Here is a 25,448-nt window from a genome sequence, read left to right as displayed (position 1 = left end):
TCCTTTCAAAGCAAGGTAGTCCATAGGACTGTAATTCCAGATTGTGCAACAGGCACAATCTTCAGTCCAGAGCCTGGTTGGTTCAAATTAAACTCCTCAGCAGGGACCCTTCTTCTCCCAAGTTTGAAGCAGCATCATCTGAGAGGCTTTGTCCCTTTCAGATACTTATTCCAAGTTCTCTGGGTCAAGAAGGAGGACACTCCTGTCCAATGAGGTGCAGGGCAATGCTCCAGGGTATGACCACATCCTCTAAAGTGGGGCATTATTTTCCCAAAGAGAGCATCATTTCTCCAAAATTCATCATGGCTGATTTTCCAGCAGAGGGAGCAGAACTAACTCAACCAGCCTATAGGATGGCTTCATATACCTAGGTCCACTCCCCTTGGATCTGGGAATTCCTCCTTAATCCACCCATCCGGCTGAGGGAGAGGTGTAAATGAAAGTGATTTTTCCAGCTTGTCTCCTTCTCTTGAAGAGCATTGTTTACTCCCACTCCCCCTGGCTCTGGCGTTCCTATGCCCAGCAACCTCTACTCTCAGACAGGCCACCTAACTCCAGGGGTCATTTATCACCTCTTCAAACAGCCAGTCCAATCCATTTACCTCTGACAAATCAAGGCAGGGCACTAAGGGCTGAATTGTGGCTTGCAGACAAGAAAATCTTATAACTTATTGTCTGTACATTTTAAAATAAATTCAACAACACTACATTGTTGCATTTATCATTAACATTCTTCTGAGTCCTTTAATCCTAGTTGTATGGCTTACCTTTCTCCAGTTATTAATTAATAACCTCTTGCAATGTAAACCTATGGGCTGGGGATCTGCAATGGAAAAATTAACTGGCCAATTTCTCCAATACCAGGGCCTGTATAAGGATCCTCCTTATACCTACAGGACCCCTACCCCTAGAATACATAGGAAAGACTTTAGGGGTTCTGATTATATCAAAATATTGCAGATCCTCACTTCACAGTGCTCCTAGCACTAAAGCCGATTTTGGGAAGCACTATACTACAATGTAGGCAGTGAAATGTGCAATTTCACTAAACCCAGGGCATAAAAACACTCATTTTATAAGGGCCCTCCTAGTAGATACCTGACCTCTAATCCCTAGGACACCTAGGGGAACCCCTGGGGATACCTAATATGCCCCAACATTGTAGTTTATCAATGTGTAAGTGCCCTAAACCCAAAAGTCAAGATTGGGCACAATTTGCATTTTAAAAGCAGTCCTACAACACTGGTCTGCTTTTAAACTGACATCAGGCTACATCAGTGCACACATGCAAGAGCAGGAAGGGATTCTGACCTCTAAACCACTATGCCCTAATATATACTAGGGACTTAAAGGTAGTTTCAATCCCCATGCCCTATTATGTACTAGGGCCGTATAGGAGAGGTCATGTCAATCATGGAGGTACCCTAACCCATAGTGCACCCTAGTGTATGTAGGTGTTTTTACTGTATTTGTAAGTGTCTCTTTCAACATAGCACTGGCCCTGGGCCTGGTTAGTCAGAGGCCAGGGTCAGTCAGAGTCAGGTACCACCAGTACCAGTCAGCAAAAAGTTGGGGAGTGCCCAGGGCACAGATAGCTTTGCAACACTAGAGAAGCACAAACCTAGAATTTAAAACATAACACCATGGTTGGGGGTTCTCTTTAATAATCAGAATTGATTTCCATCCTAATGAACCCATTTTCAAAATTTAGGATAATGAAAGACTGGGTAAAAATCATAATGTTCTAATCTATACCTTGCAGTTTTCATGCAGCTCTTTGATGGCGGTTAATAGCTCACTGTTCAGTGTTAGGATTTTAACTTATAAACTGCAAATAGCAAAAGAATCTCTCAGACAAAAGCAGTAACTCACTGTCCTATTTACATTATATACATTTTGTGATCTGCGTGTTACACGATCTTTGTAGCGGGCATATTACCCCACTGTGGCTACCTTACCATGAGTCAAAACTTCCAGTACTCAGACCTCTGATCTCTCTCAATAAAGATCATTAATCACCGAAGTTATCTTCACATTTTTATTGTTGCCTGAAAATTTCTGGAGACCAGGAATGTAGCAGCAGGTACTTTTCAAGCCATAATGCACTTACAACCATGACGCCCTCACCCGAAGTCAGCATCCTTTTTTGCTTGGTGCATGAAGATGCAAGATTCATATACATTTTTTTTAATCATTTGGTCTGATTACTATGTGAATGTAAACAACAATAAAGCATACATGCAAACTGTGACTACATGCCTGCTTTTCTCAATATTTCACTTCAAAACGATGCGAATGTATTTGTTTAACGGGTGGTGATTTGTATAGGGTCAATTGAAAATCCACAAGGTTGTCCCTGTCCCCCCCAGAATTCTAGTGTCTCCTACGCCCCTGGCTTCAATTGGAATTCCATAGAGCATATTATCAAGCCCATTATCGCCGTTTTAGCGGCAGTTTTCTGCCGCTAAAGCGGCGATAATTGTATCACCTGTCTTTATAATATGCCCCCAAATTCGCCCTGGCAGGATAAGTGAACATTTAGGCATCCCTGCCCGGATATCTCGCTCAGTAATTGCCCAGAAACATGCTGTTGGAGTGCCACTTGAGTAAAAAAAGAATACGCCTACAGACTCGCATCTGTGACCCAGCCACGGTGTCCAGCTCCGCAGGAGCATGTCCCAGACAATGACAGTAAACAACCAAATGCTCGGAATAGGAGCGCAGCGACTTTCCTGCTATTGTGCTGCAAAAAGAACACTGCATTCCACCATGCTCAGCAATGTTGCGAATGCGATTCAACAATCTGACATACTATCAGTGACTTCACCAGGGCTTGCAAAATATGGGTACAATGTTAGAAAACGAACTAAACGTTATGAAAGAGACTGATCCTAAAGGTCAGAGGTCCATTACTTACACAGTGCAGGAGAGGAAGTTCACAAATTGTTCATAATGCAAGCTGATTTTGGAGAGGATGGTAACTATGCCGTAGTACCAGCAGCTTTGAACCTCCAATTCGGCGCGCAGGCAATTCCAGCTTACAAATGATTTGTGTTACTTCTGGCATTTTCTATGCTTGCTTGGGGGGCACTGACAGCACGTGCGAACTTCACAATGTGGAGGAGGAGCTACGAGCACAATGTATCCACGAGTGCCGCTCATCGGTCCTCCGCTGGTATGGAAATGAATACACTGACCAAAAACCCCTGGTACCTCTTTTCCAATAGTCGAACTTCAAGTCTCCTCCTCAAACTGAAAAGTGGATATAACACCCCAGAGATATTTATTTTAAGTTGTATATCGGCCTGACTGAGAAAACCCAGCAGACTATCAGTCCAGTCATGGTAGGGCCACAACCACTGCCAAGCAAGAGATGGCGAAAGAAACTGAAGAGCATATTTGCCTTGCAGGTGACTGTTCCAGGTTAAGCCATCTAACAGTGGCTGAAATATGTCAAGGATCGCAAGGATACAAATGTCTCCGACTAATCAAACAAGCCATTGTCAGTGATAACTCTAGGAGCAGCCAAAGGGGAGCACCCTAAGTTCGAAGATGGATTCAAGCAGTGCACCACGTTTGAGGCGAGTTGTCGCTGGGGGCAGAAGGGGTGATATTAAGGCAACCACGTTGTCGTCTCGACACAACAGATAGTCATCCTTTTGCCCACTTTCCATCACACTTATTAAAGAGTTGTCAAGAGCAACATGTGGGTAAGGCAGAAAGTATGGTTCCCAGATCTAGTTATGCTTGTAGAGAAGACTGTAGATGACAGTTTGAGGAGTCAACTTGTTGGGCAATCTGCCCCTCTGGCACCTGTCATCTCTGAAGGTGCTTCGTCAAAAAAGTAATTCCCTTTGGCCACACTTATCCACACAACATAAAAAACAAATGACAATGCAGACAAACTAAAGAGCAGTGTAGTAAAAACCCAATTTCTGAAACAACAAATAAATTACCAGATGTACAAATTTATTAAAATATCATTAAAAACCAAGTAAAAATAAGATAGTCAAAATCAAGGGAAGACAGACAATAAATGGAACATACAATATTCACAGTTCATCATATACGTTCCTACAATACCAAACGGAGGAGGAATTCAATAAGGTTATATTCAGAAACAATCAGAATAGTCCTTAGCTAGTCATATGAATTCTCTCCCCTGAATCTCAACGCGTTTCGACGGGCAGGTAGAATTGCAGCCGTCTTCTTCAGGAGGGTTATTAGCTGTATTCCCAAGAGATAACCTAGTATTTCCTATATGTTTCTCTTATTAGTTCTTTAAGTTTAATCCCAACTCTCGTTCTTCATAGGGTATTGCCTCTAATGAAATTTTGCAGTGTTATGTACACGCAGTTGTTGGGAGAAAACGATTAAACCATCCCTCAATTGGGAACTTTTAGAATAATGTTAGCGTCCGCTGTTAAGTGGTGTGGGGCTGCTTACGTCCTCCCAATAGATCACTTTGATTCATACAATCTAGTGTGCACGCGGTAATGCCAATGTGTAGATAAAAACGGCCCGCTGAATATGGAAGCAATAAAATAGTTTAGTCGCCGACTCGTAACTAATATGGGGCTGCTAGAGTCTTCCCATTCAGTGGTGGCTGCTATTCCTCTTTCTAAAATCTGTTAAGCTTTCCGCGTGCCTTCTCCAACTCTGAAGGTGCCCCTGAAGCACCCTGGACCCAGCTAAGCGCTGACTTCGCCAATCTACCCTGAGCCCTTCACATTCTTGTTATGATAGATAACTTCAGTATTTAGCCTGTGGTAGAGCTGGCCAGGTCCAAGTCATCAGATGACGTGATAGTAAGGTCACCATTCCAAGTTCACAAAATAGACTCATACTTCCAGTACCTTGGCGTAAAGCACCGAAAGATCACGATCAGGCAGTCCTAACCAAATGGTTAAGTAGAAAGATGTATGTAAATGCTTAATAAAGTAATCCATGTTGCAGAATGGGGAAACAAGTATGTAGAATGGGCAATGTATCAATTCCTACAAGACTACTGAAATACTTCCCACACCCTGACCAAGACTCCTCCTTACATGATGTCAAGAGGCCGACAGAATCGAGAACTCATTTCTAAACACTCATTTTTGGTTCCTCCAGTTGACAGTCCAGGTGCAATTCAAGACTGAGAGCGATGCAGCAATGAAGCAGCTAGTCAATGTCATCATGCCAAGCTGTCGAATACCAAAGTGGGTGACCCCCTGCTAGTACGAACCTGCCCGGGGGGTGGAAAGTTCATGCCTCAATTCGGATCCAGGCTATGGCAAGTAACATTCATCAAGTGCACCATATTCACCGCCTATCAAGGGAGCCAAAGTATCACCAGGAATATTTCATATAGAGATTTTGAACAGTGCCACCCAAAAGAGAGACAATTTTGTGGTTCAAGGTGAGCTGTTGTTCACATCCTCCAGTACTCAGGATAAGGGAGATTTTGAAACCTCCCACTGTGACCACAGCACGCCTTCCCTGAGATTGAAAATGAAGTATCATCTTTCTTTGACCTCCCTCCAGACACCAGTGAGTCAAGTGTATTGAGGGGAAGAGGACCAAACTGAAACTTGCTGTGACAGGATCCTCAGCCGTCTCAACGCTATAAAGACTATGAGCAATGTCCTGGCAGTTTGCTGATCCGAACATTTCGATTTCTTTGGATCTCTCGCTCCTCTCTCTGTCTCTGTCTGTCTGTCTGTCTCTCTCTCTCTCTCGCTCTATTCAAGTGTGACTCTCTTTCTGTTTCTCCTTCTTCACCGGACTGTTATTATTGCCAAAGTTGAGTGTTTTTATTGTTACTAAAATTTGAGAGGACTGTTATGTTGTTGTTTCAAGCTTGACTTCCCCATTCTCAATGGGGTAAATGGTATTGCCCCCTCAGTGCGTGCTATATAATAAAGGAGCTCAGCCTGAGAAGGCAGGTGGAGGGCCACAACCACAATACTTGTATGGGATTTCCTTATGCCCGCATAACAGTGTGCCTACGGCAGCAGCCTTCATAACACAACACATTCAGTGCACATGTTCTGCCCTGCCACTTGTCTCCACCACCAGCGTGTTCCCTCCAAATCCAGGGGAAGTATCAAAACTGAAGTATCAAGCTGTGCTCCAAAAATGACACAGAGGTTAGGTGGATCTCAGGACACTAAGGGGCAGATTTATGAAGGCCTTGCGCCGCCGGTGCGTCATTTTTAACATGGGAAAAAGTGACGCACCGGCGGCGCAAGTCCTTCATAAATCTGCCCCTAAATACCCACCCATCACCCTGTACATATACTGGACTAATTTTCACAATTGTAATGAGTTGTTTAGAAGATCTTCATGGATAAGGTCAAGGAGCAACAAGTTAGGACTGTGAAGCAGGTAATGAAGTGAGAGAGGTGTCAAAAGAGTCATGAATATTAAGTCCACAGTGGGTTACGTTGTTATCTAAGCTCACCACAGCATCACAGGAGGAATCTGAAACTTCTTCACATGCTCCATCAGGAATGCATGGGGGCATGGCTAAGGCGCCGATGTAGGTGGAAGCGGGACTCCGGAGCTCCTCCGCGCCCGCCTCGCACCGCCACATATCCTGCGCCCCGGCTCGAACCCCGAGCCCACAAATGCATGCAGGAGGGTCTTGGGAGCACGAGGGGTGAACCTGGAGGTCTGGGGGCCCCCGTAACTGCCCTCGCCGAACTTTTTGCGGGGAGCGAGGCACCCGGAGGAACGAGCGCCCAAAATGGCGGCCGCCGTCCCGGCCTGAAACGCCTGGCGGCGGAGCCCTGGCAGCGATAAAGAGCCCTGGGACGCTGTGACATTTGGCCGTTTGCCCGGGGAAGCGCGGTGCCCACACCACCAGCAGGCTAGCGACGCTCGGGCATCGATGGTGGGGAGAGTGGAAGCGGAGGTACCGGCCACCTACTCCTGAGAGGCACCCGAACTGAAGGCGGGAAGAGGCGGCAGCCTGGCCAGAGACGCCCGCATGCCGTGAACCACCCCGGGACTGGTACTTGCAGGCCCGAAGTCAGTCTGGGACACCCGGACGGGGGAGACCTCGTCAGGCGACCGAACGGGGAGCACTGGTGCCCCGCAGCTCAGGTGGAGTGGGGCCTGATCCCTGACCTGCTTGATGACTTGGAGCCCCGCCTGACAAGAGCCCAGAGGCGCGAAAGGGTTGAGTGTCTGAGACGGACCTGGTGAGGAAAGCAGGAGTACCCTGATTCACCGGCGACCACCGCAGGGGCACACGAAGCTAGCTGCCCGCCAGAATGGTGCGAGGAGGCAGAAAGAAGGGCTTCGATGCCCTGAAGTTGGATGACCCGGGCCACCTCGTGGAGGAAGATGCACCGGGGCCTGGTGCGGGGAGCTCGGCCTGCCCACGGGATCCTTCCTTGGGGGACATCATGCAGGCGATTGTGGCGTCGCGGGAAGCTCTTGAAAAGCGCATGGACACCATCGGATCGGACCTGACCTTGCTGTAGGATGACCATAGGAAGCTGAAAGAGCGAGTGGCGACCTCGGAGGTAACCCTGAAAGGTCTGCCTGGGGATGTAGCTGCACTAAAGTCATCAATGGCGGAGATGGCGCAGAAGGTACGAGTGCTGGAGCTCAGAGCTGAGGACAGCGAAGGACGCTCCAGACGCAATAACCTCAGCCTCGTGGGGGTCCCAGAAAAAGTGGAGGGGCAGGATGCGGTCTCCTACCTGGAGGGCTGGCTGCGGTCTGAGGTAGCCCCAGAAGGACTTTCCCCGTTTTTTGCCATTGAACGGGCACACAGAGTCCCTGCGCGCCCTCCCAACCCGGGAGGACCGCCGCGACCGATAGTGCTGCGTCTCCTGCACTTCCGAGACAGGGATCACATCCTCCGGAAGGTAAGAGACCTGCCGGACCTGAGAATCGACAATAGCAAGGTCATGGTCTTCCCGGACTTCACTAGAGACGTGCAAAGACAAAGGGCCTCCTTCCTGGCGGTCAAGCGAAAACTGAGGTCGCTACAGCTGCCCTATGCCATGCTGTTCCCGGCGCGGCTGAGGGTCATTGCTGGGGAGCACACCCACTTTTTCCTATCACCACAGGAGGCTTGGAGCTGGTTGGATGCCAGAGGGGAGTCGAGCGCAGAACCCCCGCCGGAGACCTCGCCCAGGAGGCGTTCTACGGAAACGACGCGAAGATCTGGTTCCCCGTCGGGATGGCAGCAGGAAAGAGCTAAGGCGGTGCTGGCAGTGGCGGACATCAGCCAGGGAGACGCCAGCTCTTCCAGTAGCGCATCAGAGCAGTCGAAGGTCAGTGTTCCCAGCCCTGGCTCCAGCAGTGGACACAAGCTCTCAGAGACGGACCTGCCGGTGGTGACTTCCCAAACAGCAGATGGAATTCTTGGCTGAGATGGATCGCAGGACACTGGTCACATATGTAAGGTACTGGGGTGCGGATGGGGGCTGCTTCCGGACGCTATGCGGTGAGGTGTGGATACCTCCTGGGACTTATCACTGAGATGTGGGGGGAGGGAAGAGCCGGGAGGCCTCTCCTAAGTGTTTTGGGGGGGGTGGGGCGGGGGCGGGGGGCTTCGGGCCTGTCTGGGGTCGGCGTCATGGCCACCCTAGCCCTATTCTACTGTGATACACTTTTGCTACTTGAGTTTGGATGGGGTTTCCATGTTGCTTGTCTGTCCTGGGGTGTGGGAGTTGGGGTAGTTTGCTTGTGCAGGTTGGGGGGGGGGTGGGGGTGGGACCTGGGCGTGCTGGGGGGGTCACTGAGAGGGTAGATGGAGCACGGTGGACTCTACAATGGGATCTGAGTTAGGCTACAAATGTCTCACGTGGAATGTAAGGGGGATGCATTCAATGCATAGACGACACAAGATCCACTCCATTCTTATCAACTGTCCCTGTATTTACGTACCTTGGTGTAATTTTTGATTTAAAGGGAAGCTGGGCCCCTTAGATTAATGCAAAATGTTTAGCGGTTGCTAGATCATCCTCTTCTTTAATGGACTTTGCAAAGAGGTTAGGATCCAGGCCTATGGAGGCACTTTTAACCATTTATAAATCTAAATGCCTATCTATAGCTCTGAACGGGGTCTCACTATGGGGATACTTGCAACAGGAAAAACTCCAAAAAATAGAGAATAAGGTTTTACGGACCCTCTTAGCTGTTCCCCAATCAACGCCTTTGTATACAATTCACACTGAGCTGGGACTGAGCTATATTTCCAATCTTATTCGTTTAGCCCCTGTAACGTGCTGGGTTAAAACTTGGACTAACAAGGAGATCACATTGAATCATGCTATCCTTAAAGATGTAATGGCACTTGATAAAGCACACAAAATACCCTGGCTATGCTACATTAGAGATGTCTTTGCTAAACTGGGACGCCCAGGGCTTTTTCACTCTCCGCACTTGTTGCATAAAAATGATTTGAAGTGGATAAAAACGAACTTCATGAGGATGGTAGAACAAGAGCGGGAATATGTGGAGATGTATAAACCCCTTGTTAGATCTAACTATGTTTTAAAAACTACTCCACATATAGAACCTTACCTCAGAATTGTATCCATTCCACAGCATCGACATCTTCTGATTAGATTCAGATTAAGTATTGTTCAATATACCCTGGGTATTTCTTGTGTGTGGGGGAAACCGGACCTTACACCTCCTTGTAGCTGTGATAGTGTCTCTCCCCAAAGCCTTTTGCACTTTATTATGTTTTGCCAACATTTCTCGGATATCAGGAAGCAATACCTAGTGCCAATACTAAGAGAAGCGGGATTCACCCAGGTCAAACCAGCACTGATGTTTTTACAAATGTTAAGCACTTCGAAGGTGATGTTCGGGGTTGCCAGCTTCCTGGTGGCTGCTGTCCGTAATAAGAATAAGAGGGTGGCATTTAGGCAACTGGAGAACTGATTATATCCCCTTCTCAATGAACTGATTATACCCCTCTGCAAATGAATTTTGAGATTTTTTAAACTTTTGAATGAGCCCATTACCAATACCTGATTTTATGTCTTTTTTACATGTTACATGTATATATTTTAATGTTTTTAATATTCTTGTGTGTAATATAATTGTGTGATCGCTTTTATGATTTTTAGTAATCGAAATAAAGTGCTATTGACCTGACCACTCCTATTTAGTCAGGCGGGGCATTCACATCGCCTTCCTCCAGGAAACACATCTGCTAGCTAAGCAAGGGAAGGCGCTGCAGCGACGTTGGAGGAGGCAAGTCTACCACACTGGCTACTCTGCTTATGCTAGGGGGTGGCCATTTGGATACGGGCGGGGGTACCTTTCCAGTGCACACAACAGGTAATTGACCCGGAGGAGAGGTACATAATGGTGCGAGGCAAGCTAGATGGGAGGGACCTTAATTTGGGTTGTTTGTACGCCCCGAATGTGGACCAGCCTGCATTTCTCTCCCTGCTGTCCAACAAACTGGCCCCGTTTTTGGTGGAACCCTTGCTCCTGGGTGGAGACTTTAATAGTGTGACTGACACTGCCCTGGACAGATCGCACCCCCCCCTACCAAATGCACCAGCTGGCAAATTGGCACTTGCGCGCTCCGCCTGGCAACGTCAGTGGGATCTGGTCGACTCGTGGAGGGGTAACCACCCGTCGGACAGGGACTATTCGTTCTTCTCCGCTCTCCATGAATTGCACGTCCGCATAGATGCCTTCCTGTGCTCCCAGGACGTGCATGCAGAGGTGTGCCACAGTGAGTATCTCACGCGCTCGATCTCTGACCATAACCCGCTTCTCGTGCGGCTGCGCTGGTCGCAATACCGCCCGAGGATCCCGGCCTGGAAACTGCACCCGAGGCGCTAGACGACCAGCTCTTCCGAACCACAATAGCCTCGGGCATCGACGCGTACTTCCAGATCAACGCGGGCACGGCGGGCTCGGCCGCAACGGAATGGGACGCCTTCAAATCCGTGATGCGGGGCCAATGCATTGCAACGGCGTCGGGAGTGCGGAGAACCTTACTAGAGGACATCGCGAGGGAAGACGAGAAATTACGGGGGCTGGAGAGGGCAAGGCCTGAACGACCGGACACACACGGGGCCCTGCTGGAGGCGCGAGAGGCGGTGGCGGCGACGGTGGAGCGCTTCCGGTGCTTTGACTACAAGGCCTACCTTACATGCGCGCACTCGGAACGCGACAAGTCAGGAGCTCTTCTGGCCTGGCTGGCCAATCCGGCTCGCCGGAGCTCGGTCATACTTGAACTCAGGGACCATGCGGGGGCGGCGCGGTTTGACCAACAGGGGATTAATGAGTTATTCTATGATTACTACACGGAGCTTTACTGCAGCAGGGTCCTCCCTTCGCTGGATGCATTCCAGGCCTTTATGGAGGATCTTGAGCTGCCGGAGCTGGGAGAGGAGGACGCGAAGCGGCTCAGGGACAAGATCGAGGAGAGAGAGGTGCGAGTCGCCATCAAGAGCATGGCGAGGAACAAGACGCCGGGCACCGATGTATTCCCAACGGAATTTTATCTCACCTATGTTGATCTCCTTGCTCCCCGGCTGACGTGGCTATACAATGAGTCGAAGCGGCTGGGTAGCCTCCCTGCGACCACCGGTGAGGCGCTAATCGTCCCCCTGCTAAAACCGGGCAAGCAACCATGGGACAGAACGGCGTATCGCCCATTTTCCATGCTCAACCTAGACTACAAGATTTTAAGTAAAATCTTGGCGACGCGTTTGCTCCCCCACATGCCCATGCTGGTTCATGTGGACCAGTCGGGCTTCATCCCGGCCCGCAACACAGCGCTTAACGTGCCGCGGCTCGTACATATTCTGGAGGCTGACACCTATGACGGCGACGAGGCAGTGGTGTTTGCTGTCGATATGGAGAAGGCCTTTGACAGCCTAGAATGGCCTTATCTCTTCCACGTCATGCGCGCACTGGGCCTCGGCGAGGGTTTCGTGACTTGGAGGACGCTGCTCTACCAGAACACGACGGCGAGGGTCAGAACTGGGAGGGTTATCTCTGAGATGTGTGTGGTGGGCAGGGGCATCCGCCAGGGATGTCCTCTCTCCCCCCTATTGTTTGCCCTGGCTGTTGAGCCCCTCGGGGCGCGAGCCCAGCTGGGCCGGGCGTTTCGGAGACTGGACGTCTATGGACGGGTGCACCACATCGCATTGTACGCAGATGATCTGCTGATGTTCTTGGCGGACTCGGCTGACTCTCTGCGTGGAGCTAAGACCCTCCTACAATCTTTGACAAGAGTGTCGGGCCTCCGAGTCAACTGGGCGAAGTCCTGCCTATTCCCAGCCCGCCCACGAAGTATATGCCCACAAACCACAGAGGGAGTGTCGTGGGAGGAGAGGAGTCTGCGGTACCTTGGCACCTCGATCTTCCATGATAGGGTGGATATCCTTGAGGGAAATATTGGGTCGGCAATCAGGCACACTAAAGGGAATTTTGACTTTTGGAGCACGCTCCCATTGTCACTCATGGGGAGAGTGGCGCTCCTCAAGATGGTGACCTTGCCGCAGCTGCTTTACTTCTTCGGGACTCTCCCGATCTGGATCCCGGCGAGCTACTTTCGGCGGCTGCGGACGATGGTTATCGGCTTTCTGTGGGGGGCGGGCAGACGCAGGGTGGCACACGACACGCTTCCGCGCCCTCGGACGGATGGAGGGTTAGCAGTGCCAGACTATGAGCTCTACTACCTCTCGGCGCAACTGCAATGGCTGACGCAATGGGTGGCAAGAGCCAGGAGAGGGGAAGACGGATCGGGAGAACCGGCGGGCCCGGTCCAGGTGTTGTCCGGGATTGTCCTGGGACTCCCGATGGGAGATTTCCACCTCACTCAGGAATTTGCGACAGCCCGAAAATGCTGGAACAGGTATCGCCGAAGGGGTGGTATTGCGGTTCCATATGCACCTGAGATCCCACTCAAGCTCTGCGGGGCACTACCACATGGTGGCTCGTGGCGCGGGCTAGACGGTTGGGACCTGCAGGGGCTGTCGTCCATGGGTGACCTCTACGAGAACGGGGTGCTGTTGCCTTTCGACCTCCTGAAGGACCGCTTTGAGTTGGCTGGGGGGGGGACTTCCTCCTTCACACGGCGCTAACGGCGGCGATCCGCAAACATTGGAAGACGGGCATGACAGAACCGCCGCTGTCTCTGGGCTGCCAGTATGTAGTGATGATGGCGGGGACGGTCAAGGCTGTCACATGCCTGTACCGACGCATGGTCTCGGAGGCCGTCGCCCCACTGCTGGCCCTGAAGGCGAAATGGGAGGCTGACCTGGCGACCGAGATCCCTGAGGAGGCGTGGAATGGTATACTGGAACGGGCCCGGGACGCGCAACGCTAGTTTCCAGCTGGTGCACTTTTATGTCCTGCACAGGGCCTACCTGACCCCTGACAAACTACATAAATACTTCCCAGCCCATCCGGCGTCCTGCCCGCGTTGCCCGGCGGACTTAGCCGATTTCCAACACATGTTCTGGTCCTGCCCTGAGTTGGGTTCCTTCTGGAGAGAGGTAGTGGATGTCCTGAGGGAGGTAACGGAGAGGGACTTACAACTCACCAGGGCACACTGCATCCTACACTGGTTCCCACACACGTCAAAGAACAAGGTTACCAGCAAGTTTCTGGACCTGGGTCTCCTCCTAGCGAAGCGGGCCATCACGTCCCAATGGAAGGCGACCAGGAGCCCCACGGGAGAGCGGTGGAAGGCTGAGCTACATAAATGGGCCCGGTGTGAGGGAGAGCTCCGTATGTATGGCCGCACTCAGGACAGACAATGACGCGGCTCTGGAGAGGGCCAGGGCATGGGAGAGGCTGGTCCTAGACCTCACGCTTCTGGACATGGACGAGGAGGACACCCCGGGGCATAGCCCAGCTCCGGCGGAGCGCCCGCCTGACGGGGGGGGGGACCTAGGCCCCTCCTTTACTCCCCTATTTCCATTGTGATGACTGACAGCTGGTTGTTGATAGCTCCTGATGGTTTACTTCGGATCTGGATTAGTCTGGAGGGTTGAGGACTCGTACTGGTGGTACTCTAGCATGCCTGGGGGGGGGTGGGGCGTGTGGTTGGGGGCGGGCGGGGGGGCAGTTCTGGGAGAGGAAAGGGGGGTAGGAGGGGTTGGGAGAGTTGGGGGGGACAGAGAGGCTGGTTGATCAGCAATGGTAAAGAGTGACTCTTGGTTCATTCGGACATGGGGCACAGAGGAGGGAGCGTGAGGACTGAAAAGCGGCAATGCCATTTCCCGGACACCTGGTAGTTTTTGACCAACGCAGTATTCTCCAGCGCAGTTCTTTCTCCATGATATCGCCGCTCAACCTCCAGGGTGTGAGCTAAATGGCTGTGTGACACGGGAGTGGGGAAGTTGCATATACATTGAACAACAACGGAAATGGCACAAATGCACTGATTGTATCACTTACCTTGCTGCAATAAAAAGATATTTACAAAAAAAAAATGCTCCATCAGGAATGCATCAGAGTCACAAAGTTCTTCGCTTGAAGACAATTCATACAGATCACATTGAAGCCAAGGCACAACAAAACTCAAACTTTGGAGGGGTGGTGGGGGGCGCTAAGATTCTGAAGGGTAGGGTCAGGACCATCTTAAGAGCCAAAGTCAAAGTTACTTGTGGGTGCCAACTTCACTATTCAGCTAGAATATGTAACTTGTATAGGGTGGAGAGAAAACGCAAGACAATTTATTGGGGGGATGCTCCACAGTAATGTAACCGGGTCTATGCACAAACAACAGCAAATGCATGAAACTAACTTCTAAGAGGAGGTGGGCTAAATGGGAAAAATAATTTTAATATGTTTTAGAAAATGGGAGTCATTTGTGCTTGAAACAATGAGTTACTGACTTCCTTCCCGCAGGCGAGGAAGAAGGTACAATAGAGAGGTCCAGCAATTGTAATCCCAACTTTATTTGATTTTGAGGTAAACTAATCTGAAGAACAGTAAATATTCACACAACAGTACATAGAATGTTTTTATTTAAAACACTATCCTCCTCTTAACATAACTCCCTGCCTTTAGTTTTGGTTGAAGTCCTCATACCTCCAACTTGATGCTCTCTGCCCTACCAAAATAAAAGGTCAACCCCTCTTCATCTCAATCTTTTTCTAAGCTCTATCGCTCTCCTGATACCCAAGGGCTCTTGGTGGCCTGCCATCTTATATCACGAACATGATTTTTTTTTGTCTCTCCCTGAGTTCTCTTACTGTCAGCACATATATATTTTTTTTATTTCTCCTGTTTGCCCTCTCCTATTCCACAATTGTAATCTGTTTCATTTTCTCCTGCTTGATGGACAGATGCCTATGTGTGGCTGACTGTGAAGCACCTTTGCTAAATCTAGGGATCCAATATCAAAGGGAAGCTAACCCAACAATCAAGGCTCTTTCATCATTCCGTATATATGTCTCCTCCTTTCCTCTCTCCTGTTTGCTGTATTCTGTTTCTCCATCCCCCTCTCCTGGCCCTCAGCTATTTGAAGAGATCTTATGGTTATTCAGAGAACTATACATATAAGCAATGTAACTTCTTAGGACAGGCAGAGCCAACAACGAAAGACCATTTGAGCTGCAATTATAAGTAAACTTTTTCTTAACCTTAAAGCAGCATTAGAACTCTATTAAAGTCCCTCTCCCTTGTTAAAGGCCCTCGCCTTCGGCTCGGGGCCTTTAACGCTGTAGAAGGCCTTTAATAGCCGGTATAGCCCTCTACGGCGGGCTATAAGGCTATATTAGAACAATGGAATGTTGGGAGCTCCATTGAAAACAATGGAGTGCTCTGGGCTTATAATGGCTGGTATAAGCCTTGAGCTCCAACATTCCAATGTTTCTTTCTTCACAGCTCTGGCTGTGAACAAAGACTTCAGGGAGCCTGAGGGGATTCCAATCCCCTCACACTCCCATAAGGCTTTGTGTTTTTTGTTAGAACATTCTGCCCTCTAGTGGCAGAATGTTCTAATATCCTTATAGCCCTTCGTAGCTGGGCTGTACCGGCTAATAAAGTCCCTCTCCCTTGTATTAACGCTGGAGAGGGTCTTTAATAACCGGTATAGCCCTCTACGGCGGGCTATATGTGTTTCACTCATTCTCTCACTCTTGGTCTTACAATGATTCTAGAGGTTTGTCTCCCCCAATCCCACTCTATCTTTCTCTTTCTGGGCCTCGCTTTCTAGGTGTCCTTCGATTTCTATCGCTTATTTCTATAGATCTTTCTCTCTTGGCTTCTTGGTCTTTTATCTCCCCCATTATGGTCTGTGCACAGCAGCAGGATAGTCAACAAATAGTTCATTCATAAGAGAAACTGAGAAAAATTATGTAATTTCTACTGTCCTCAACCCCATCATTCTCCAACACAACACCTTTTGCCCCCAAATGACATTAATACCACATCCTCACACCCCCACCACACAGTGCATCATCCCCTCATCCTGCACAGCTCAGGCTTGTCTCCTCTCCCCTTTCTTCCTGCACCCACATAGCTTCTCCCACTCATATCCGTTAGCTATTATCATCTGCAGCAGGGCTTGCGGATACTAATAATACATTTTACATGCAAGACATGCATGATAACTGCATCTGCTGCTAGATATTGTGCATTGTAGGTGCAGGGACTACAGACTGACTGTTTGAATGGTAATCCTAACAATGGATGCTTAAAGGCCATGCTTTTCAGTTTAGAAACTCAGAGGCATATTAGCAAGGCGTGCAATATGAAATTATAGCCGCTTTTGCAGCCGTTTTCGGCCGAGAAGCGGCGATAATTTCATCGCCCTATTAGCAAGCTGTTGCTAACAGCAGTTAGCGACAGTTTGTAGGCGATAGCAAGCGGTTTGGGGCCCGCTTTGCATGTCAACGATATTTATCGCTAATGACATGCAAAGTGGGCGAACCCAACCTATTAGCGACTGAAAGCAGTCGCTAACATCGCTATCGCCTATTATCAACGCAGGCGTAGCGATTAAAAAATTTGCGCCAAGCGCGAATATCGCTGAAAACTAACACCTGCTCAGATCACTTTATAACCTGTATATCTAATGGGAGGTGGATATTCAGGTTAAGACCCTATTGGCGTTAATGCCTCAATTTCGCTGGATTTCCAGCGACATTCACGCATTAAGCCGATATCGCCGGATATTTTATCGCATTTGAGATAAACGTTGCTAATAGCACGCTATCTCTGCGATAAAATCCGTCGATGCACGGCAATAGAAAAAATGTCGCTAAGCTTATTTAGCGAAAATATCGCTGGTTCTTGATAATATACCCCTCAATCTTTTTTAACACGGTTAAAACTAATATCACAGAGAAGGAAAAAACTTTCAACTTCTCTGTTGCAAGTTGAAACCGCAGCTTAAAGAAGCGATGAGCTTGTAGATATCTGTCTTGGAAGGAAGAAGAGAACATAGGATTACCTTTCATATTGTTACGCACAGGGGCTTTGTTTTCAGGATTCCTCGCCCCATAAGACATCATTAATGATAGTGGTATGTAAGGCACTGGTGCAGTGGTTGCGTTAGACACATATACAGATTGATGAAGAAAGATGATAAAGGGCTGAATTCCGACTGGTGACCCAATGACAGCATACAGGTATGCAGAGAAACTGTACTTGGCTTGGCATATTTTTAGATTTGGTAAATTAATACAGCCATTTGAGCTGGAAGGCTGACGGTGTTTAGGGTGGAGAATGGGTAGATGGGTTAGGAATGTGTGATGAAGTGTCATTGAACCCCTTTTAACATTCGCTCTGAGCTGCATATTATCTGCTGAATTGTTCGTAATAATTATTATCATACCAATATACATGATTGCAGGCAAATACTACAAATTAAAATGGTGTATGATAGTAAATTAGCCTTCATTGTGTGTGTGAGCTGATTTGGGGATACAATGGCAGAGCTCAGTTTATCATCACCTGCAGATAAGAGCGCCTCTGGTTGGCTTGTCTAACTTTTAATACAGTTACTCCTTCTCTAACTTGTCTATAAGTGCATCGCTCACAAGAGGAGGGGTGAGAAACTCTTGCCAGTTCTCCCTCCCTTTGAAAAGGGTGCAGTTCCTATTGGGCTAGTGGTGGGATCTTCCAGGTGTGGACCCAATGATATTCCAGTGAACACAACACCATTGCCCTGCATGTTCTTCTCCCTTCAGGCCTTCTGACCTTCACCTTCCACTGCACTGCACAAGCCTTCCTCTCTTCACATCTATCATTGTTCATCCCCTGCCCTCCCCATCTTTCTACTTTCACTACTTACCCTCATTTTCCACACAGCCATTTCAATCCTCTATCCCACTATCCTCTTCCCGCAAGGCTCTCCTCTCGTCTTCTTAATCAGCTTTCCTCTAATTCTTTACCATACCAATCCTACAACATACTACACTGCTTTGCCTTCTAAAAAGAACGGCCTGCCACGCAGATTCCGCTTCCAGAAAGTGTCAGGACACAGGATCCCTGAAATTTGGTCGATTTGTTATTTCTTTCTTTATATTATCCTAGGAAATAGCATCTTAAATGAATAGGCTGAGATTCAAACCTGTGTCCTGCAGGCTACACATAGATTGCCACAGAAGTCACAATACTGGCAAATCTACACACAAAGATATTGTGTACTTTTATAGAAATAATCCTAGAACCTATCATATTGTAGCTGAATTTATATATCATGCCATGCCCTTGATAAGTCTCCAAAGTTCATTTGTAGATGTATTGCAGACTACTTTATGGGAGTGCTTGAATAGGCATGTATTGAAGAGAAATGGAGCTAGAGATAGGCACTTTTAAACCTTAGATACTAATGTGTGGATGAATAGAAGTATCTGACTGCACTGTGGCATATACGAGAAGTACTTTGGTGATATTAGTTGCTCATTCAATCTTACACTGAATGTTTAACTGCATGTAAGCATGGGTGTAGGTGAAAGGTATGGGAATAGACAGATTAGTATAGGTTTATACATTAAACAAAGAAAAACCCAAAGCCAAATGTTGCCACCTTTCAGAGTCGCACTCTTTCATCAGCTGTAGAAACTGTTCTTAATCCATCCAGGAGTGCCATAGGAACAATCATTATATATTATGTCAACATATGCTTTAATGAGTCCACCAAGGAGAGACTGAAGAGAAGCTTTTTAGTCAGAATATAATATCCTCTACGGAGTCCAGTCAGAAGCAGCTGAGGAGCAGTCAGTATATAGCCAGGCACACTATGGGGCATATTACCAACAACTAGCTATAATTATCGTTATGTTGGCTTAGCAGCAATATTTTCATCACCGAGCTGCGGCGATTTTTATCGCTTAGGAACCTTGCTATTATCAAGGTTTCTCTCCTAAGCGATAAAAATCGGCCAAAATGCATGAATATCGCTGAAAAGTCAGCGATATTCATGCATTACCGAGCTAATGCTCTTAGTCATGTTCTCCACCTCCCATTGGATAACATGGATAAGAACTGCTCAGGGGCAGGTGTTAGCTTTTGTAGATATTCGCGCTTAGCACGAATATCTCCAAAAGTTGGTAATATGAGATTGCGATGTTAGCGACTGTTTCCAGTCGCTAACATCTTGGCACGCCCACTTTGCATGTCATTAGTGATAAATTTCACTGACATGCAAAGTGGGGCCCAAGATGGCCGCTATCTCCTACTAGCTGTCGCTAACTGGTGTTAGCGACAGCTAGGTAATAGGGAGATAATTTTTTCTCTGCTTTCTTGGCTTTTAAAGCCAAAAAAGCGGAGATAAACCCCCTTGATAATATGCCCCTATATGCGCTGAGGAAGCTTCTCATATGAATTGGTACTAAACAACCAGCTTTGGCAGACTCTATAGAGTGCACCAGTAGCAGCAAAGGGTAGCCATTATACAATCAGCCAGTGATCCTCTGAACTATGGAAAAATAATGAAGCAACCAACAAAAATGGGCATTCCATTAGCTGCCATATCGGTGTGTTACCGCTACAACGCATCTTTTACAACGCGTTCCGTTACAACGCGATTTTTACATCGCAATTACCATTACAATGCATGCCATTACAACGCATGGCATTACATAGCAGATGCTATTACAACGCATGGCATTACATCGTAAGTATTGGTAAGTATTTAATTTTTTTTTTTTTTTATTTAATATTTTATAATTGATTTAATTATTGTTAATTATTTAAAAATATTTATTTCGTTTTTAAATATTATAAATTAAATATATTAATTTAAGTATTTTTTAAAATAAGTATGAGTATAGGAGTATATGTTTTGGGGTACTGATGTATATGTTTTGGGGTGTTTGGGTATTTTTAGGTTTTAGGGCAGTGTTTGGGTTTTGGGGTACAGGGGTGTTTTTAGGTTTTAGGGCAGTGTTTGGGTTTTGGGGTACAGGGGTGTTTTTAGGTTTTAGGGCAGTGTTTGGGTTTTTGGGTACAGGGGTGTTTTTAGGTTTTAGGGCAGTGTTTGGGTTTTGGGGTACAGGGGTGTTTTTAGGTTTTAGGGCAGGGTTTGGGTTTTGGGGTACAGGGGTGTTTTTAGGTTTTAGGGCTGGGTTTGGGTTTTGGGGTACAGGGGTGTTTTTAGGTTTTAGGGCTGGGTTTGGGTTTTGGGGTACAGGGGTGTTTTTAGGTTTTAGGGCAGGGTTTGGGTTTTGGGGTACAGGGGTGTTTTTAGGTTTTAGGGCAGGGTTTGGGTTTTGGGGTACAGGGGTGTTTTTAGGTTTTAGGGCAGGGTTTGGGTTTTGGGGTACAGGGGTGTTTTTAGGTTTTAGGGCAGGGTTTGGGTTTTGGGGTACAGGGGTGTTTTTAGGTTTAGGGCAGGGTTTGGGTTTTGGGGTACAGGGGTGTTTTTAGGTTTTAGGGCAGTGTTTGGGTTTTGGGGTACAGGGGTGTTTTTAGGTTTTAGGGCAGGGTTTGGGTTTTGGGGTACAGGGGTGTTTTTAGGTTTTAGGGCAGGGTTTGGGTTTTGGGGTACAGGGGTGTTTTTAGGTTTTAGGGCAGGGTTTGGGTTTTGGGGTACAGGGGTGTTTTTAGGTTTTAGGGCAGGGTTTGGGTTTTGGGGTACAGGGGTGTTTTTAGGTTTTAGGGCTGGGTTTGTTTTTTGGGGTACAGGGGTATTACGACTTTATATAAATTAAATTAATTAAATTAATTTTATTTAATTTAATTAAAATAATAACTATATTTACAATTATTAATTTAATTGTATTAATAAACGATTATAATTAAATTATATTATTTAAAAATGTTTAATTAATTAAATTCTTTTAATTTTATTAAATATAATTATATTATGTATTATTTATAACTTAATTAAATTATAATTATATTTATTGTTATTAATTACATTATATTATTTTCTATTTATAAATTTTTTATATATCATTAATTATATTATTTTAAATATATTACATTAATATCAATTTTAATATTAATTAAATTACTATAATTAAATTAATTACTGTTTTAAAAATGTTATATTATTTTTATTATTTTAAATTAATTTAATTAACTTTATTACATTTTTTTTTAAAAAGATATACTTACCTATACTTACGATGTAATGCCACGCGTTGTAAAAGTATCTGCTATGTAATGCCATGCGTTGTAATGGCATGCATTGTAATGGTATTTGCGATGTAAAAAACGCGTTGTAACGGAACGCGTTGTAATACATCGCGTTGTACTGACACCAATCCGCCATATCATACCTGTTGCCAAGGGCTATACTGGTTGTTAAAGACCTCGTACCCAAGTTAAAAGCCTGTGCCACAGGCTATTGATAGATAGACAAATAGACAGACAGACTGACAGACAGACAGATAAGCATATAGATAGATAGATAGATAGATAGATAGATAGATAGATAGATAGATAGATAGATAGATAGATAGATAGATAGATAGATAGATAGATAGATAGATAGATAGATAGATAGATAGATAGATAGATGCTGATGGATAGACAAAAATGTGCCCTAACTGGCACTGCTGGATATATTGTCAGTAATTGTTGGAAGAACAACATCAAAGCCAGCTGGAATGAATAAATAAAGTTGCAGTTCTGCTCATACTAAGCAATACAGAAAAATAAGCAGCCTATTACACTCGAAATTGTATATACAGATGCTGTTTAGTGGCTTCAATGAGTTGCTTTATTTTTCTTGGATTTAATTTTGAAGAATTGCTGTAGGAAGGCGAGTCATAGAATGGAGCCCAATGTCTTTCTAGCATTGGATGCGGAAAAGGCATTCAACGCAATTCACTGGCCCTACTTTCATCAGACATTGCGGAGGTTCGGTTTTGACCTTAATTACCAGCGTTGGGTTAAATCGCTCTACCGCAGTGGTGAGGGTGAATGGGGGGCTCTCCTCAGCCTTTCAAGTCTGCCAGGGCACCGGCAGGCTTGCTCCTTGCCCCCCTTGCTCTTCGCTTTCACTATTGAGCCATTAGCTGTCAGGAACCTAATCTTAAGGTTCACAGTTTTCTTTTTTGTTCCTCTGGAGCAGTACCCAAAAGCCCACCTTCCAGCAGCTCCGACCCTGCACTATGAGTTCCGCAGGGGATCGAAGTGGCTAGACGAGGGGAGGTAAGGGAGGGTACTGCGGGGAGGGAGATCTGGAACGAGATAAACACAAAACACTGGAACTCAGGAGAGACGATCCACTGTTAAGAGTATGTTGAGATTCTTGACACTAAAACTCTGAATACCTGAAATAAAAGTTTGGGTTAAACATAGGAATATAAGTTCTTTTCCTTAGAGAAATTCTTCTATTCAGAATTAAGAGGAAAAGTATTCAAAGTATACTCTTGCAAATCAGATCTACTATTTAGATTATCAGATCTACTAACACATAATTAAATATATTACATAACCATTGTAGGTAGTATTCAAAAGACTCAAATTACTGAAAGAACCTAAAAGATAATTTGTTCTGCATTAAAAGATAATTTGTTCTGCATTTGAACCATTTGTCACAAAAAGTACTTCTCATAAAATTAACCTTTGCCCAACACTGAGTGCCAAGATTATTCGCAGGGAATGAATATCAGTAAAACAAGAATGTAGCTAATGCCAGATGAAAGCACAAAAAATGAATGTTCACAAATGCATTGCTTTGAATAATCTCTCTCAAAAGGAAAACCTCTAGTCATTTGCAGTTAAAATGTGTTTCGTAATTCTTTGACAGTTTTACTCATGAAATATGACCAAACTCGGAGCTGTAATGAGCCTCGTAATTCTTTGACAGTTTAACACATGAATTATGACCAAACTCGGAGCTGAAATAAGCCTCGCAATTCTTTGACAGTTTAACACATGAATTATGACCAAACTCGGAGCTGAAATGAGCCTGGTAATTCTTTAACAATTTAGCACATGAAATATAACCAAACTCTGAGCTTTCAGCTGAAAGACATCGCTTTTAACCAAGCGCCAGCAAGGACTGAATCCTTGCACCAAAACAGGCCAAATGAAAGTCTTCAGAAATCGAGCCTGCACCAAAACACGCAGGTTAAAAGCCTCTTCCTCCTTCCTCGATGCGAGAGAAAGAAAATTGGATGGATCCTACCTGTGACTTCTTTCAATGAAACTCTGTGGTAGGAAACCACCAAATGCAGGAAACAGGAAGCAAAGTTCACAGAAGATGACCGGAGCCTTGAGGAGCAGCGCTGGGAGAAGTGAACTCTTCGGAACACTCCAGAATAATCCGCAAAGTTCCAAGGGTGTGGCCCTTTTTATAGGCCCAAAAGCAACTACGGTGGCTGCGAAGGAACAAAAGGTTCTTAGCAGCATCAAACTCAAAACAAGCATTGGCCCACATGAAGAATGAACAAACCAGATACTAAACAAGCATTGGTCAAAACATGAATAGCGTACCAGTGTCAAATAAGATTGCATGCATTGTTCTTAGAAATCAAAGGTGTATACATTATACCCAATATGAATCAGCAAAGTACACCAAGGCCAGGGGAGGTACTAGGAAAAGGTCAAAGGTCGTGGAACTGAACAGATCCTGACATTAGCTGCTATTATTTGCTCCTGTTTTGACATTCGTGGATTCTGCGTTTCTGGGGCAGATAGGGAGGAGGAGAAATTCTCACTATATGCAGATGACATATTGCTTTATGTGACTGAACTGGCTACCACGATTCAGGCTAACCTCCGGGGATTACAGTCATTAAGCACACTCAGGGTATCATATTCACTGGGGTAAATTGGTGCTCTGTCACCCCTTTGGGCCTCTGGCCACAACCATTCTTCCCAGGACCCTTCAGGTGGAGACTGCGTGATTTCAGTATTTGGGGGTATTTGTGACTCCTTGTAGGAAGACACTCCTATCTAGGGATCTGGGTTGAGTGTTGTCCAACTTTCAAGATGAGGCGGAAGGATGGTGTATGCTGCCACCCACTCTGCTGAGAAAGGCAGCTATGTTTAAAATGATAACACTCCCCAAGTTTCTCTACACCTTACAAAACACGTATTACCTGGCTCACCAAATAGAGGAAGCCCTGCGGACCTTGCTGTGGGGTGGTGGGCATCCTAGGACAGCGCTTCAAACCCTTCAGCCCAACCCATATAACGGTGGGAATGCTCCTACGGGCTTAAGAACCTACTACTGGGCATCCCATCTGGTAGCTGTAAATGACTGGTCCTTCACACCACTGGAACATTCTACATACAGGCTGGAAAGGGCACAGTTTTCCACTTGATCTTACTTCCATCAACTGTACGCTGTGAAGGGTATTCAGCAGTTACTACCGGCAATGAGGGTGGCAGTAGAGGCTGGAGGAAGACGACTAGATGTGTAAGTTGGACAAGGAGAATTACACAAGCGACTCCACTTTGGGAGGGGGCGTGGGTGTGCAAATTGAGGAACATTAAGGGGTTTAGATCCTGGGATCTGCAGGAAAACTCCTGGGTTGGAGACGTCCTGGAGGACAGTGGTTTGATGTCCTTCTTCCCACTTCAAAGGGAATTTAATATGAGTTACAACCAATATTTTAAACACTCCCAATTGCGCCATGCTTGACAGGTAGAAAGCCTGGGGGGGGGGGGGGGGGGGGGGCTGGAGATGCCAGAATATGCCCCTCTTGAGGGACGGCTGCTTATGGAGGACTTGCAGTGAAAGGCTCTTGATAACAGTATGCCAGACACTCTAGTTAAGCTAAGAGCTCGTTCGGGAAGATGATCTAGGGGAGATCTTGATGACATAGATTGGGAGGCAGCTCTGCTGGACCCCAGGCTGCGTTTGATACAACTCAAGATTCTCCATCTAGTTTACTATGACACAGCCCGTTTGCACTGTATGGAGAGGGTGGACCCCCAGATTGCTTGAGATATGGGATGACCCGGGGTACATTTCTTCACACGCTATGGAGCTGCGTATAGTATGGTGTTTGGCCATACTATGGGGACCATTATGATGTCGGGCGGTTTGCCCCCACCAGGCTGGCGGTAGCCACCGCCAGCCTGGCGGGGGCAATCCG

This window comes from Lissotriton vulgaris, chromosome 1_1, assembly GCF_964263255.1.
Source record: "Lissotriton vulgaris chromosome 1_1, aLisVul1.2, whole genome shotgun sequence".
Lineage (NCBI taxonomy): Eukaryota > Metazoa > Chordata > Amphibia > Caudata > Salamandridae > Lissotriton > Lissotriton vulgaris.
Note: the sequence above shows the minus strand (reverse complement) of the source record.